Source organism: Podarcis liolepis, assembly GCF_965112155.1.
Source record: "Podarcis liolepis genome assembly, chromosome: W".
In the NCBI taxonomy this organism is placed as follows: domain Eukaryota; kingdom Metazoa; phylum Chordata; class Lepidosauria; order Squamata; family Lacertidae; genus Podarcis; species Podarcis liolepis.
Genome location: NC_139568.1, coordinates 152,582 through 170,326, shown reverse-complemented (window position 1 = coordinate 170,326; position 17,745 = coordinate 152,582). Strand labels below are relative to the sequence as shown.

The 17,745-nt window shown below is 46.2% G+C and overlaps 1 long non-coding RNA gene across 1 annotated transcript; it reads right to left on the bottom strand.

Annotated features, from left to right (window-relative positions):
* Window positions 1-7,106: 7,106 nt before the first annotated feature.
* LOC310697791 lies at window positions 7,107-7,565 on the bottom strand. The gene is made up of 3 exons (XR_014521212.1): window positions 7,484-7,565; window positions 7,315-7,352; window positions 7,107-7,157 (listed from the first exon to the last, which is right to left on the bottom strand). It is a non-coding gene; the product is annotated as an uncharacterized lncRNA (long non-coding RNA).
* Window positions 7,566-17,745: the final 10,180 nt, after the last annotated feature.

The following is a 17,745-nucleotide window of genomic DNA, read 5'->3' as shown; positions in this document are numbered from 1 at the left end:
TAGTAGAGTCTAACCACTGTTGTAAGTTTTGGGTAAGTAAGACATGAACGCAAAACAAACAAGTGGTCGTCTCCTCCGGAGGAACCCCTGCACTGTAAATATATTGACAGCACACTTATAGGTCTTTGGCATTGGCATCCCAGAACTGTGAAAGTTGCCTCAACTGTTGAGCAACACAGCTAAGGAAGAAGGAGTGGCGTGTCTCCGGGGGGAGCATAGCTCCCATTCCCTTCCAAACACACAGACAGGACAGTGTGGTGCCACCCAGGGAATAGTTGCAGCAGCTGGATGGCTGGCTGAAACACACACCATTGCACTCTTTTTGAATGGGATTCAATCTGAATCAGCCAGTTAGTGAACTTGGTGCTCCTGTGCAACAAACCCACTACAAAATTGCTCTTCCCCACACACTTCCAGGTCCCTCCAGCTGGGCTTTTTGATGGATTTTTCTCACTCCAGAGCAGTTTGTCTTTAAGCTGAAGGTCACCAGGAAAGTAAGGGAGACTAAAAAAAAAAAATTGCACTCTTGGTTTCCTGGAAAAGACTCCCCTGGACTAGAAGAGACATCTCATTAATGCCAAAGAACTTTGGATATCTGCTTGGGAACTTTCTGATGCAGTATTAATTTAACAAGGAGCCAGGAGTGAAACCGAAAGTAGACTGACCAGCTAGCTGAATCCAATTATATTGCTATGGGGTGGGGGGAAATCTCTAACATTTCACTTTTCGATACTTGTACTTCCAGGGTGAATTGAATGGGTGGAGGGGGGGGTTGGACAAGCGGAGGAAAGAAGAGCTAACTTGTCCGTGGCTAGGGGGCGCAATCTGGACGGTTCTGCCGGGGCGCAAGAGCACCTAACTACTGCTCTGCGCCTCTGGACCAGGGGTGGATGGTGCTCATTGGGACTGGTAGGGTGGAAGGCAAGGAGGCCAACAGTAGGTGGCGCCAGAGCCAAGGAGTCGCAGAGCCAATGTGTTCTGTATTTGAGATGGAGTGGGAAGGGGCTGGCGGCCACCGCAGCCATCCCCTGTCTGCCCTCATGGAGCGGCCAGAATCCACTGGGCAAATGCTCATCTTGCCAGAGTCTGGGTCTTCTGCTGTTGCTCTCTCAGAAACCGTGCCCAGGTGAGATGTTTCGTTTTTCGCAGCTGCTTCATCCCTGAGGAAGTTGGAGGTGACGCAACTTCTGCATCTCTGATGTGGGAAGGTTTGGGGGTAAAAGATTTACATTTTGAGTGCATTTCACAGGCCAGGAGCCAAGCAGCGATTCCTGAGGGGTAGAAGAGGCCCAGAAAAGATGAGCCCTTCCCAGCCCAAAGGCGTCCCCCTGAGATTCAGCTTCTGGGCTATGGCTAACCAGGTTAGGAGCAGGAATATTGGGAGGGGGAAGGAACTGATGTCATCTGCCAGAGCAGCTGGCTAATTGAAGGGAATGAGGTGATAACAAGGCTTTCAAATCTGAACTCTTGTTTGCGGCTGATTAGGATAGAGGGAGGTAGAAAACAAGGGCAATCGGAAGCAGACTCTGGGTAGTTGGTTCCTTTTCTTTGTTCGGGTTCCTACGTCCCACCAGCAGTTTAAAGGGCAACACTCCTTTGCAAGATTGTCCGCCTTTTTAATTCTTTGTTATGGAAAATCAATAAAATGATAAGTTGCCCCTGCCAAAGGGTTGCATGACATCTGGCTGAAGACTTTTTGTGCTAAAAGTTGAAGCTATGCTGGTGTGTGTGTGTGTGTGTGTGTGTGTGTGTGTGTGTTGCAGAATGGTTTAATTAGCTCATTCTCCTCCTAGCACATCGTCTTCATTCAACTCTGGCTGTTGAATGAATGCTTTCTTATAATCATTCTTATGTTTAAGTGGGCTTTGGCCTCCTTCCAGACAGCAGCTTGAAAGGGGAGCAGAGGAAAGCTCAAATGAGGGTCTGAGCCCCACGTTGGGCAAAATATTCCTGCATTGCAGGGGGTGGACTAGATGACTCTTGTGGTCCCTTCCAACTCTACAATTCCATGATATCCTGTGAGGAGTAGTCAACTGAGTTTTACTCAGAAGAGATGCATCAAAATCAACACAGCCACGTAATTTGTGCCCATCAATTTAAATAGGTCTGCTGTGGAAAGGACTGATGTTGACTACAACCCTGATGTTTTCTGATTATTTTATAGAGTGTTTCCCTCAATACCAAAAAATGGAGGCAGAGACAATTTACTGAATTTCAAAACCACCGAAGCTTTATTGAATGAACGAATCAATTTATTACAGTCACAAACCAGAATATGGACTTATACAGAGATAGAGAACATGTAGAAGAAGAAGAGTTTGGATTTGATATCCCGCTTTATCACTACCCTAAGGAGTCTCAAAGCGGCTAACATTCTCCTTTCCCTTCCTCCCCCACAACAAACACTCTGTGAGGTGAGTGGGGCTGAGAGACTTCAGAGAAGGGTGACTGGCCCAAGGTCACCCAGCAGCTGCATGTGGAGGAGCGGAGACGTGAACCCAGTTCCCCAGATTACGAATCTACCGCTCTTAACCACTACACCACACTGGCTCTACACTGCAGAGTAGAAGCCTCTTAAATAGAGGACACTCACAACGTTAAAAACTGCTGTACAAATATGGTTAAAACAGACAATTAAAACAATATACAACACTAAATTTAGAAAACCATGTGCAACAATAAACTGTCTCAGAATCACCCATGGAACCGTGTTTGGGGCTTTTCATGCCGGACTATTTGGGGTTGGGCGATGGTCTGCGCCTACAGATCTATAGACAGAATCTGGCGACCATCCAGGTCATCTTCTGATCTTTGCCCAACAACAAAAGGTCAAATTTTTGCTTTTGCGGGAGGTCGGCGAGCCTCACCAGTAGGGGATCCATGATCTTACTACGTGCCTCTTTATAAAAGGGACACCTAAAGAACAAGTGTTCTGGGCTTCCTATCTCTCCCAATGGACAGGTGCAATGTCTCTGAGCATACGGGACCCTTCTGAAGGCTCCATCCAGGACCGGCGAGGGAAGAGCCGAGCTTCTGGCGAGTGTAAAGGCCCTTCTTGCATCCCTAAGGAGTCTCAAAGCGGCTAACATTCTCCTTTTCCTCCCCCCCCCCAACACTCTGTGAGGTGAGTGGGGCTGAGAGACTTCAGAGAAGTCACCCAGCAGCTGCATGTGGAGGAGCGGAGACACGAACCCAGTTCCCCAGATTACGAGACTGCCGCTCTTAACCACTACACCACACTGGCTCTCATATATATGTAGGTTAAAATTAAAATCTATAAGCTAGAACACAGTAAAGAATTCAGATGTGAAACTATTAAAATGTGTAGTTTAAGACCTTAACCGCTAATTTAAAATATGCATGTCAATGCTTTATTATAATTAAGGCAGGTAAAATAATTATTACTCTTAATATTATTCATTGCTATGAGGCTTCTTGAAGCAATTCAGAATACAATCAACATTAGCAGAACACTTTCCTTTACAAGGACAATTTAAAAGCAATAAAAAAGTAATATTGCATAGGAAAGAATTCTAAAACAACAGCAATGATCACAATTAGAAACAACACACAATGAAACAGCAAGCAAAAATTGCCACTCTATCATCGCAGAGCCTTGAAACTTGTGTCTTATCCCCATAATCGAAATTGACATCAAGTCTTATGTCATCTGGAAGAGAATGAAGGAGAAGAGAGATGAATTTCTGCCACATTTACTGATTCACCAAATTGACCTGGCCCCCATTCCACCCTATTTACAAGGAGGCTTTATGGATCCTGTCTTTGGTGGCAACGACTCCTTCCAAGCCTGCAGTTTGGCCATCTTTGTGCTGTGGCAGGATTTCACAGCCACATGACCCAGGAGGTCTGCATCAAGCAAGGATGCTGCAGCTACTGAGTGGGCTGTGGGTGTTACCTTCTTTGGGGCAGAAGTGAGCCAGCTCCAGAGGGATGAGAGCATGCTGTAGGGAAAAGAAAAGACAGTACTGGATCAGATGACTGATCTGATCCTCAACCCTCCCCAAATAATGGGTGCAAGAGAACATGGAAGCAGATCCAAGCCAGGGAAGACTTGCTTCCATCATGGGATGAGTGAGTTCTATTGCCTGGCCCCAAGGTGGAAGTGTAAGATCAAGGAAGAGGGCAGGAAATGTCTCCAGCCTTGTCCGGCCTCCCAGGGACACACATTGTGTTGTGCGCCTGATACCAGACTGTGATTCCTCCTGTGGGAATCCTTTCACAAGCCACTCTGGGAGCCTCTTGGGGCTGTGAAGGTGCCAAAGGTGAGAGACTTACCTTCAGGCAACTGAGCCTTCTTGCACAGGACATCAGCCAGCTAATGCCACTGGCTGCCAGTTGCCTCTCCGCTGCAATCGCACTTGTTGTGTAACCTCTCAGTTCCTGTGGGAGGAAAGGGGACCTCAGGATCAGGAGGCTGGTCGGGGGAAAAGAGGCAGACCACTGTGCAGCCCTTTACACTCTCAGAGAGAGATCCGTTTCTGTTCTAAAATGGCAATGTCCTCCAGCCCCAAATTGTAGCTCTGCATCCATGGCCCTCCTTTGGCTGTCTGGGCAAGTGGGCCTTTGCTGGCTCGTCCATGTGGCCAGCTTGCCTTACAAGAGGGGAAGGGCCCAAGAGGTGCACTGCTAGGTGGCGGTTTCCCCATGAAAGCTTTCTAGGTCAAACAGCCACTGAGGCCATCAAGATACTTACATTCATCAGCAAGTTCAGGGTCTTAGTGCTTGGGGCCTCCCAGAGAAGGCCTCCCAGCATCAGAGTATAACGTTCCTCTAACTCCTGCAGGCAATGGCAATGAGGGAGAGGGTGCGCCAAGCAGGGGAAAGAGAGATCAGATGTTGAGCAATGGGAGCAATGCTTAAAGCGTGTGAAGACGAAACAACAACTAGAGAAGTCAAATTTCAAGGCTAACAACTTACCTGCATGTCGGGCTCAGTTTTGACCTCAATGACCGCCGCAAAGGCTGCATGCACAATCAGGCTGTGGAGCTTCAGTGGTAATTTGGGCTTCATGAAGCTGGAGAGAAGGAGGGAAACCTTTTTAGACTCTGTCTCCTTGGAGTCTTCTTCATATGGGGGGGCGGGGGGAGCATCAAATACATGTGATTCTCTTGAACTTCTAGTGAATGCATGTGTTAGCTAAAACCACTTTTGACAATCAAGCAGCGTATAGATTTTACAGGGTAAAAATGAATAAAGGTAAAATAAACACACCAGGGCACTGTTTATGCGGCAGTCTAGCTGGCACTTGGTTGCAAGCCTCTAGGTCTTAGTTAATCCCACCCCTAAAAGCTGAGCCATTTCACAGTCATCTCTAGACAATATAGCTTCTATTTTCTCTCTCACATCTCCACTCATCCTGTAAATAGTTGCTGCATGAATAAAGCTTTTTGAACGCAAGAAACCCAAGAAATTGTAAGCAATTCTTCCAATCGAATTCACTGCAGTGGCAAGGTCTGGTAACACCTTTCCACATTCTGCTCCCCTCCCCCCCCCCGCCAGCTCCTCGTCAAGCTCAGAAAACCTGGTATACCTCAGTTGGTAAAGGGCTTCCAGTGCCATAGCAAGGGCCAATTCAGGCTGCGTAAAGCACGCAATCCGTCCCATGAGATCCTGATAGAGAACACAGGGCGGAGGGGGAAAACGTCAGTTCCCTACGGACATCAGGTGGATTCCTCCAACCCCAAACTCAGTGCAGGAATTGGCAATGTAATGCTGAGGCATCCAATCATAGCCTGCATTTTTATCAAGGCTTATAGTTTGATTGGGGTCTGTATTTTAAAATGAGCTTAAAGATTTTCAAATGTTTTATGCCAGAAGACCAACTGCCTAAGTACTTTGGCAAGATGTTTATCCTCCTGGACAAGGGGGCCCCCTGATTTATAGCAGAAAACAATTCTCAAAGTCGTAAAAAGGGAATTACAGGCTGAAGACCAAGGTTACACAGACCCTACATAATTAAGAGTTTGGTAAATAGTAAAATAAAACCATGTGCCTCCATTAAACTTGAAGCATATCTTCCTAAGGTTAAAGGCCAAGAGCAGATGGAAAAGAAAGCAACTGGCTGGAGGAGTGTAAATAGAAGGAGAGGCTTTTTTTCCCATTTTATTTTGAGGCTGTAAACTGGTCCATCCTTTCCTTTGAGAAGGCTTATTCTTCTAAAAAGCTATCTATGATAATGTATGAAATATACTGCCTTAAATGTAATTATGCAAAGGATCTAGAAAGAAAGAAATGTTAAATTCTTATTTCATAGAGTCATATTGCTGTAGGGGACCAGAGGGGCAGATGAGCCCAGCCCCCTGCCAGACAGGAGACGCCATCCAAGCAGTCCTGATATATGGTTGTCAGGCCATTGTTTAAAGACCTCCAAAAAGGAGATCTTTCATGATGATGCATGAGAATGTGAACCCAAGATCCCTGACATCTGTCTAAGATAAAAATTTAAAACTATTAACCATCTGTTTTGGAGGGCAATAGGGCAAGGAGGGCAAGAGGTGAGCTGGTAATTAAGGTTCCTTGTTGAGACAAATGTAAGATATATGACTACTTATTTGTCATTTATAGATAGAAGAATATATAGCTTTTTGTATCCCATAAAAGGCAATAGGAAATGGGTGTATCTTTTAGGATTGGTTATAGCAATCAGCCAATAGGAAATTCAACCAGGCTGATTGGACAGAGGCAGCCAAAGGAGGAGCAAGGGGCCTGGGCTGAGGGAATATAAGTGCTGGCCATAATGACAGGAGGCCAGGCCAGAGCTTGGTAACCATATACCACTGTGCCTCTCATTTATTTGTCTGACAAATAAATTATTATTTTAATTTCTCTATTGCTGCGTTGAATATTTCATTCCAGCTAAGCGTTAACCACAAGCAGGGTGCTACAATGCCAAATGCCTGCACAACCCTTCTCTTGGCCAGACCCTGCCAGGCCTTCCTTCTGCCCAGCATCCCCCCAATCCCATCCCCAGCTCTCCTGCCCACCTCACCCCTGGATATCTCATGCAACCTCTCGCTCACCGCAACTGCCTTGACGGCCATCTTTTTGGAGTACCTCAACCTGTCCTTTTCTCTCTGGCGGGCCTCCGAGCAAGTGGCCAGCACGCAGCAGAGCAACATCTCATCCTTCTCCAGTTGCTGAAATGGCAAGAGTCAGGCTGTCAGTTCATGGCAGGAGGGCTTCTCTGCATCTGAGACCGCCAAAATGGGGGTATAAACAGCACTGGATGGGGTGGATGGGGGTGGGGGGGGTGAGGGATTTCGTATGTACTATGCTGTTTTCTCAAATACTAACCACAGGCGATGCCCAGACCCTGCCAGTCTCTGAACCATCTGCAACAAGAGAAGCAGGAAAGGACATGGGGGCAGGTTAGTTCATTTCTACTTATTTTCCACAGTTGAGGATTAGAGCATTGAGACCACCCCTCCTTACGCTCCAAAATGAAAAGGAAGCATTTGCTCACGTGGGCCCACAGCAACCCTGGACTTCTTGGGGACTTTGCGGGTCCCCTTCTTCTTGCGGGCTGCCATGTCCCTCAGTCGCCTGAACCTAGAAGAGAAGGAGAGGGGCAGACCTTGTTGTTGTTGTTGTTGTTGTTGTTGTTGTTATACCGCCCTATACCCACAGGTCTCAGTTACAACCAGTGCTTTTTCTGGGGGGATGCAGGGGTACGCACACCCCGAAACATTTTGTGAATCTTTGCACTTTTGTCCATTTACTGTACTGCATTTATTTTCCCTGATTTGAACTATAAAATGGTGATTTTCTTGAGTCAAAATGAGAGTACCCCAAACATTTTTTTTAATAGAAAAAAGCACTGGTTACAACATAAAAATCGCAATATAAAAACACAAAATGCATTATAAAGGTGAAAAACAACCCAGTAAAGCCCCCTCCCCAACACATTTCAAAACCTGAGACAGAAGCCTACAACCAAAATGGGTTGTGTGTGTGTAAGAGAAGGCAGGGAGTCTTTGCAGCATAGCCATAACACAAATACGGGTGGCCTAACAGTTGCAGGCAGACCTCTCTCACCACCAAGGAAATGCAACAAGGGAATAGTAAGTGAACCCACACAAGTGATGCTGACACAAAACCCCACACATACAGGGGAAACTCGGGAAATTAGAATTTGCTGGGAAGCAAATTACACCAATTGTTGGAGGAGAACAACAGCATCTCTTACTATTACTCAGCATAGCAATATAGAGCTTCCAGGAACAGAGGCACTCTACCTCTGAAGCCAACAGCTAGAGGAGAAGCAGCAGGAGTGGGCTACTGCTTGTGAGTTTGTACTAGACGGGCTTTTCCTCTGATCCAGCAAAGCCACTTCCGCCTACAAAGGAGGTGGAGTTGCGGCCGCGTCAGCCCCTGGACAGCCAATCGCTGGCTCAGGGAGCGTGACCAGCCCTATTTATCGCCGCCTACCTCGTAGCAAATCGTCACAACTTTCTGGGTATTGGCGGTTAGGCATTGGTATTGGTATTGTTCTGTAGATGGAAGAGGGGAGGAAGCGCCACCACCTGCCCCGCATATTGAAGGGTAGTGGGGGGGGGGGGTTCCGAGTTGATGTGCATCAGCAGGACTCCCCCTACTGGTGGTCAACCCTTCCCGGACTTCAAGCAGACAGGCTGAAGCCGGATAGTCGGTTAGGACCAATGCCTAAGCCAATACCACTCATCACCTGTAACCAATAAAGTTGTGGCCATATTTAGCCCACTAACCTTAAATAATTGTGTCATGTGTCTTTATTTCCACTTGGGGGGGCAGGAACTTGCCACGCAATAGGGCTCTTTTTGTTTTTTTATGCACCCACAGACCCCAAACGGCTCTCCACAGGAACACAGTGGTGCATCTCATGTATGTGGGGGGGGGGATTCCAACACTACCCCCACCCCCAACAAAGGAAAGATAAGGGAAGCATTTCCAGCATTTAAAAGAGCCCTCAGCATAATGCTGTTAGGACAGCAGCCCTGCCTGGAGAGCGAAGGGGGCTGCTAGGAAGGTCGTCAAAGCATCAAGGCATAGATGAGCCAAAGAATGCAATGAAAACTCTCTTAGAGCCAGAGTGACTGACAGGAAGACTGACAGAACGCCTGTCTGTTGCAGTTGATGGCTGAAGAGTTGAGAAACGGAGAAGGGGTAGAGAGAGGGGGGGTGTATAGTGGCTAGAATTCTGGACTAGGAGGACCTGGGAGATCCGAGTGCAAATCCCCACTCAGTCATGAAGTGCACTGTTTGATGTTGGGTCCAGTCACTCTCATCCTAGCCTGCCTAACAGGTTTGTTGTGAGGGGAAAAACAGGGGGAAAGGCAAGCCGTAAATGCCACCTTGAACTGCTTGGATGAAAAGTGGGCTATGAATGTAATAAAAAGCATCCCAAATAATGATCATGGAAGGTACCCCGGGGGTCATCTAGTCCAACCCCCTGCAATGCAGGAATATGCAGCTGTACCTTATGGGAATTGGACCTGCAACCTTGGTGCTATCTGCAGCTCCCTCTAACCAGCTGAGCTGCAATGAGATTTGAGGGAGAATGGGAAGGCGGGAGGGAAGAGAAGTTAAGCTGTTCAGGAAGGGGTTGAATTCCATGGGGATGCTGGCCGTGTGGGGGACCCCAAGCCCTCGCCCCAGAACATTTAAAAAAAGAAGCAGAAGAAATCCTACTTACAGATTCACGATGATGGCCATCTCTTCAGGTGAAATCCCCTCCTGTTTAAACTCAACTGCTTTAAAATGCTCACACAACACTAACTCTGAACCTTGCCTCTAACCCTATTGCTACTCCTCTCTGTCTAAAATATACAGGAAAATATGTGCACAAAATATACAGATGAAAATGAAATGATAAAGTGAAAGCAAAGCAAAGTCTACACCTATCTCCCCTGTTGGTCCCTCGCTTGCTTGCTTGCTTCTCCGTCCCAGTTCTGTCTCAGCCAACTCCTCCCAACTATCCCACGACGGGGATGTGTAGCTGCTGTCTTTTCTACAAGCAGCACGAGATGTCACAAAGATGGGCAGGACACTGTTTCCTTGACAACCCACCCAGCTTGACCCTGAACTAATCTCCCCGCTCTTTCGTTGCCATGTTTTCTCCCTAACCTTGGGACACCTGCTGTTTGCAGCTTTACGAATCACTTTTTATCACAAACAGGTTCATACATTTCCTGGCAACGTTTCTCAAGAGAGGCCACCCAAGCAATTCACCACCCACAAATATTGGCATCAGGTGTTTTCCAGGCCAGTGAATGTCAGCAACCCCTTCTTCTAAAGCTGCTTCCCCAGTTTCGTGCAAAATAGAAAGAAATGCCATTTGGTAGCCCATTGAGAAGCTTTGGGAAGTAATGAAATACATTTCCGAAAGTTATTTATGGATGCACAAGGTCACCACATCTTTGCTTAAGGTGAATGGAAAGGAACATTTCCCCAGGCGGCACACCACTGTCCCCGAATCTCGTCCCCGAATCTCGTCATTTCAACAGATTGTGTATCTTAGTAAGATTTTGTACATTTCAGAAAGCTTTCCCTTGCCTACAAATGAAGTGCATGATTTGTCAAAAACTTATTAATGCCCCGTGCTTTTACTTCTGGTGTGGTAAAAAACTGCAGAATCTGGCTATCATTTAAAGCAGTGTAAGACGCTGGTTTACGTTTCCCCTCACATTTGGTGACTAGGTAGGGATATGCAGTTTTGTGTTTTGTTTTTTGAAGAGTTCCTAAGGAGTCCTGCTGCTTCCGAGTTTTATTTTGGGGGTTGTTGTTGTTGTTGTTTACAAAAAGGTAATCCAGTTGTAACCTTTTTCTAGGTACAATTCTGTACATTCTGGTACTACCTGTTCACTCATGGTCCCTCCAAATCCCTTTGTTTCTTTTAGCAATGTGTTCTTGTGTATCTGCATAAGCTTTTCAAAGCCTGCTACCTTTGCTTACAGAATTTCTCCTTGGTCTGACTCTGTGGAAGGCACCATGCTATTCCCCTTTAAATTAGCCATTTCGACAGAAAACATGAGAACTGGAATTTTGCTCTTGAATGGATTTTTGGGTCACCTGCATGGCAAACACATACAGTGGTGCCCCGCAAGACGAAATTAATTCGTTCCGCAAGTTTTGTCGTCTAGCGAATTTTTCGTCTTGCGAATCACGAAATCCCATAGGAATGCATTGAAAATCAATTAATGCGTTCCTATGGTCAAAAAAAGTCCAAACAAAGCCAAATTTGGTACAACAAGAGTTTATTAACTGCTCTTTAAAGTCACACATACTGTAAAGAGCAGTTCAAAAATTGAAGGGAAAATAAATTAACTTTATAAACAAAACATGTCTTTGTTTTTAGACAAAGGAAACAAAGTCGCGAGACGTTTTTGTCTTGCGAAACAAGCCCATAGGGAAATTCGTCTTGCGAGGCAAATCGAAAACGGAAAAACCTTTCGTCTAGCGAGTTTTTTGTCTTGCGAGGCATTCGTCTTGCGAGGTACCACTGTACTCCCACTGGGCCAGCACCCTTCCTCAGTGACTGAGCTCTCATTGCACACAGCCATCCAGCAAGCAAAAAAATGTTCTTGTTAGAAGGGCAGAGTGGGGAGCAAGAGATTCAGGGGCCGGTTTTAGACCCACAGTGCTCGGGTTTATTCTGTTGCCTGCTTGACATTGTGCCTCCTTCCCCCCTACCTTTTATTCCTATGAAAGTTTCACAGTGTCGCTGCTTGGGATTCTGGATAATCTATGTTGGTTTTTTCCCCATTTTTTAAATTAATTTCCCCAAAAATGTTTAAGACAAACAAACAAACATACATACATACATCCTAATTGTAATTAATGAGGAGATTTCACCCCTCCCATACCCAAGAATCTCCTGATCATCTCCTGATGGTCTCTGCTGACTCTCCAGAGAGAAGGAGGCGTGTCCTGCCTATCTACTTATTCTGCCCAGCAACATATCTGTGTGTGTGAGAGAGAGTCAGTCAGTCAGTGTATCGGAGAGAGTGAGAGTGTTAGAGATCCTAGAGATAAGATTGCTGCTAAGAGCAGCTGCAGACTCTCAGTGTAGCATTGATTTATGCTTAGAATATTCAGCTCTGTATATAGTTTTGTATCATAGTTGTAGTTACAGAATAAAAGGAAGATATTCTACAGAGCTGTTCTCCGAGTGGCTTATACTCTGCAAGACTCTGCAAAACTCTGCTGCGCAACGACTGTAGTATTGAGACAGTGAATCCGGTGCTCTCAGCTCTAAGCTGTGAGGCCACAGCACTGTGACCTGTTCCTGTGGGAAAAGGAGGTCTCTGGCGGTGCTACCCAGCTTGCCTAGCCCAGTCGGGGTTGTGGTACATGAGTCCAGTTGGCGCACTGGCTCTAGGGCGATGCTGACAATTAAACCAATCTTGATAACATTGTTAAGGGACTTCCTCAAATCCCCCTGGTTGAATTTCATTGTATTTCATTTTAACAGTTTTCCAAAATCAATCTTCTCAAAAAAAATTAATTAACTTGATCACTTCACATCTTTCATTCTTTCTAATCTATCTTGAAACATCTTAATTCCTATCCTTACATATTTAAATCCTAAGCCTATCTCGTATTTGCAAGCTTTTCCAATTAGGTTATCTTGACATATTTAGCTAAATAATCTTTGAATTTTGTCCATTCTTCCTGGTACTCCTCCTCCTCCTGGTCGTGGACTCTTCCCGTCAGGTCGGCTAGCCCCGGGATTCTGGAGAATCTATGTGACTAGATGCTTGTAATGTATGCCAGGCAATCTGGCACAAGTGGGTAGGGTTGCCATCTGCCCGGAATTGCCAGGATTTGGCCGTTGGAAACAAGTGTCCATGCGGGAAACGCTTGAATGTCCAGGAAAATCCAAAGGTATAGCAATTCTACACGTGGGGAGTAGGGACGCAAGCGCAAATCAGAATAAAGCAAAGGCTGGGAAAGTTCAAACAGAAACACACACACACTATGCCTCAAGATTTGTCTCTAAGACACAGGATCATAGAATTGTGGAGTTGGAAGGGACACCGAGGACCATCTAGTTCCCTTATTCCCAATCAGGGGTCCGTGGCCCCATCCCTTGCCTCCCTCCAACTAATTTCCTCTCATTTTGGCATGGCAATAGCATACATTTTATGGGCGGTCTTGTTGTTTTTAGTATACCTGGAAGCCAATTTTTTTATCTAAATTGTATACCTCTCTTATTTGGTAATAATGGAGCCAATCTCGCACTCTATCTTTTAATTTCTCAAAACTCTGCAATTTCAATTTGCCTCATTCTTGCTCTAGAATCTCCCAATATTTTGGCCACTTGGCCTCCATATTGAGCCTTTTTTGAGCTTTTGCCTCCATTGGTGACAACCACCTTGGGGTTTTATTTTCAAGTAAGTCTTTGTATCGTATCCAGACATTGAACAGTGCTTTCCTGACAATATGGTTTTTAAATGCCTTATGTGCTTTAACCTTGTCGTACCATAAATATGTATGCCACCCAAAAACATTGTTGAAACCTTCTAAATCCAAAACGTCTGTGTTCTCAAGAAGCAGCCAGTCCTTCAACCAGCAGAAAGCTGCTGATTCATAATAGAGTTTAAGGTCTGGCAGGGCAAATCCCCCTCTTTCTTTTGCATCAGTTAGTATTTTAAATTTTATTCTGGGTTTCTTGGCCTTCCAGACAAATTTGGAAATGTCTCTCTGCCACTTCTTGAAACAGTCCATTTTATCCAAAATTTGTAGCAATTGAAACAAAAACAGCATTCTTGGCAATACATTCATCTTAATAACAGCAATTTGGCCCAACAAGGAAAGCTTCAAGTTTGACCATATTTCTAAGTCCTTTTTGACATCCGACCAACATTTTTCGTAATTGTCCTTAAATAAGTTCCCGTTTTTAGCTGTCATATTAATCCCCAAATATTTCACCTTCTTGACCACTGTTAAACCTGTCTCATTCTGAAACCTCTCTCTTTCAGTCATTGTTAAATTTTTCTCGAGAACTCATGTGGCAGGATTTAATTTATTCAACTTAAATCCTGCCACATGACCAAACTCCTGGATCAGTTCTAATACTCTTTTAGTGCTAGATTCTGGCTCCTGTAATGTCAGTACTAGGTCATCAGCAAAGGCTTTCAATTTGTATTGTTTAGCTCCGACCGTTATACCTTTAATCAGATGGTCCCTTCTTATCATGTTTAACAAAACCTCCAGGAGGGAAATAAAAAGTAATGGGGAAATTGGACAACCTTGTCGTGTCCCTTTCTCTATCTTAAATTCCTCTGTTACCACGTTGTTAACTATTAATTTGGCCTTTTGTTCTGAATAAATTGCACCTATACCATTTTCAAACCCTTGACCGACCCCCATCCCCTGAAGATTTTTCTTCATAAAACTCCAAGAAATATTGTCAAAAGCTTTCTCGGCATCCACAAAAATTAAAACTGCTTTAGTATTGCTATCCTCTTGCAACTTCTCCAAAATGTTAATTATATTCCTCGTATTATATCACAAGTGTCTGCCTGGAAGAAAGCCAGCTTGGTCCTTGTGTATCTCTTCCTTTAATACCTTTTTTAACCTCTTAGCCAAAATATCAGCAAACATTTTATAATCCACATTTAGCAGGGATATGGGTCGGTAGTTCTTAAGTTGTGTCTTTTCAGACTCAATTTTCGGTATAAGTGTAATATATGCTTCTTTCCACGACTCTGGCGCTTTCCCCCCCTCTAGAATTTCATTGCAAACCTCCATTAATGGCTTCCAGTAGCACCTTAAAGGCCAACTAAGTTAGTTCTTGGTATGAGCTTTCGTGTGCATGCACACTTCTTCAGATACCACACGAAAGCTCATACCAAGAACTAACTTAGTTGGCCTTTAAGGTGCTACTGGAAGGAATTTTTTTATTTTGACTATGGCAGACCAACACGGCTACCTACCTGTAACTCCATTAATGGTTGAGTTATCCAGTCCTTCAAAGTTCTATAGTATTTTGAGGTTAGGCCGTCCGGCCCTGGAGATTTTCCCAACTGCATATTCTGAATGGCACCTTCCACCTCCTGTTCTGTAATTTTATAATTCAGCATTGTCTTATTTTCTTGCGAGATTTTTTGTAATCCATTTGTTTTCAAAAACTGGTCTATATCGAACTCTTTCTGAGGCCCTTGTGTATATAGTTGTTTAGAGTACCTCTGAAAAGTGATCCATCTAGCCTCCACTCCATCCCACTTCAAATGAAAATAAATAATAAAAGAGCTCCCATCCAGACTCTGCAGTCTCCATAGCTGCTCTCAGAGCTCCAGTCTCCTTTGGTCATTTTGGGGACTCCCTTGAGAAGAACAAGTGGACATCTAGGAGTTGCTGTTGGTGGTGGTGGCGGGAGCAGGGCTCAGCTCCTCCTGCTCTTAAGTGTGCTCTGCTCAGTTCTGCAGCCTTATCCCTTGGCACCAGGTGCACATATGCTCTCATAACCCCCTCAAGCCAAGCCCAGTTCTTTTTCTTCCTCTGTTCTCCCTCCTACCACTGAGCCCTGGAGACAAAGCTTAATGGGGAGAGGGGAGGGCAGACCTCCCCTCAAGAGTCTATGCAATAATTCGCAGCCAGCTGCTGCTGGGCTGAAACTTGCAAGCTGCAAGCAGTATGAGGAAGGAGAGCAATTGAGAAACACCTTGGGGAAGCAATGTAGCCCTCTTTCTGCACCTGCAAGCCTTGTTGTGAAGAGCAAAGTCAGATTCCATGGTATCTGCACGACCTGATGCCCCATGCAGCACCCCCTCTCCACAGCCTCTCCCTCATGTGTGCTGCGAGGGCCCAAGGCGGCTACATTTGGAAAGTCTGGCTGAGCTTCAGAGCAGTGGAGAAACCAGCAAAGGCAAGTGTAGCTCCCCTCCAAACACCAGAACAATCTCTGCACAACGGATCTTTCATTTTGAAACAACCGTTTCCCAATAAATTAAGAGTGTGTGTGCACCAAGTACAGGAACCCAGGACAGAAAAGCAGAAAGACAAAGTTGCAGAACTTGGGGTCGGGTGGGGAGCCCAACCCAACCCAGCTGTACCCACTGCCTCAGCTCCCCTCCTGCTGCCCAGCCTGCGCCCCCTCCTCCTCCCTGGTCCCTTTAGGCAGTGCTTAGTGTTTCATGAAGAATGAACACCCTAGAACTCTACTTGGCAGAATGGGGACAGATAGCTGAACTATAGAGAGCAGGCTAAGGCGTACGTGGGCCACAGTGGCTGCCCTGTCCCTTCTTGATGAGCATCAAGGCTGGGGGGACAGAGAAAGAGGTCCTGCAATCCCAGGACAGGCCAGGAATCCTTATGCCTGGTACCCACCAAGAGTAGCACATGCTCAGCTGCAGCAGAAGGGGAGAGCGTGGACTACTGCGCAGGGACTGAGAGCAGCAGTGGTGGTGGTAGTATGGGCAGGGGAATGACTGTCCTCCAACAGGGTCCCTCCCCAAGCACCCTGAACCTGCTGCCAATGCCCTGGAACCATGTGGAAAGCCAAGTGTGCAACTGTGTCAGGAGTCAAGAGGAAAAGGTGGAAAGGGCAAAGCACAGGGAAGGGAGCTGGCACATGGCAAGATGGCACAAGGGGAAGGGCAGGCACCAGAGAACAGAGGCTGGGCCTTGCCTCTTCCCTCCCCACTTCGTCTCCAGTCACACTTGGCACCTTTCGTAGTCATCCGCCCCCAGCAGGAAGCCCAGGAGGAAGCCGATGGCACTCGGCAGAAGGTTGGGCAGAGGCCGTAGCAGGAGGCTGGCGAAGAGGGTGGCTGCAGGGAAGAGAAAACATTTGCATGAGAGGAGGCGGGAGCAGGAGGAAGGCCAGCTCCCAGCCAGGACAGGCAGGCCTTACCGAGCATGTTGGCACTGACGTTGTTGCTCTCAGAGTATTTCAGCAGCTCCCGCAGGAAAGCCACCACGAAGCAGAACATGTTCTGGTGCGACCGCGGCAACTGGCAGATCACCTGCAAGACAGGGAGGGGTGGTTTGGAGTTTCAGTGCAGAGCTTTGCTAGAGGAGGGGCATGGATCACTAACACGGTGTACTTGTTATGTTTGCAGGTTTAGACCTAGCATAAAAAAAGACTGTTTAAAATGGTAACCGGACTAGAACTCTGCTGGGAACTTTGGGGAATAATACAACTGTAGAGTCGGAAGGGACCACGAGGGTTAACTAATTGAACCCCCTGCAATGCCTAAGGTGGGGCTCGAACTCAGGACACTGAGATGAAGAGTCTTATGCTCTACCAACTGAGATATCTTGGGGGAAGGGCCATAGCTCTGCAGTAAACCACCTGCTTTTCATGCAGAAAGTCTCAGGCTCCACCCACAGCATCTCCCAGGAGGGTAGGGAACATCCCTTGTCTGAAATCCTGGAGAGCCACTGCTTGTCAATTTCGACAATACTGAGCTAGATGGCCCAGTATATGGCCGCTTCCTGGGTTGGAAATTCAAGCGAGGTTCACTGAAACAGGTGGGCTATTGTTACAAGTCCTGGTCAGAAAGCAAAAAGGCAACATGTGCGCACCCCACCCCCCTCCACAACCGAGAGGGATGGTTATCAAAGGAGACATCAGCAACCTCTGCAGTTAACAAGGCTTCCCAAACCAGACTAGCCCTCCTGCCAGTGTGCCGGTTTACTGGCTTTCAGAGATGTTTTAGTGGATTTCCTGTTACTCGTGGCAACATTTGGACTAGATGACTTTGGAAATCCCTTCTGATTCTATGCTTCTGTACACACCAC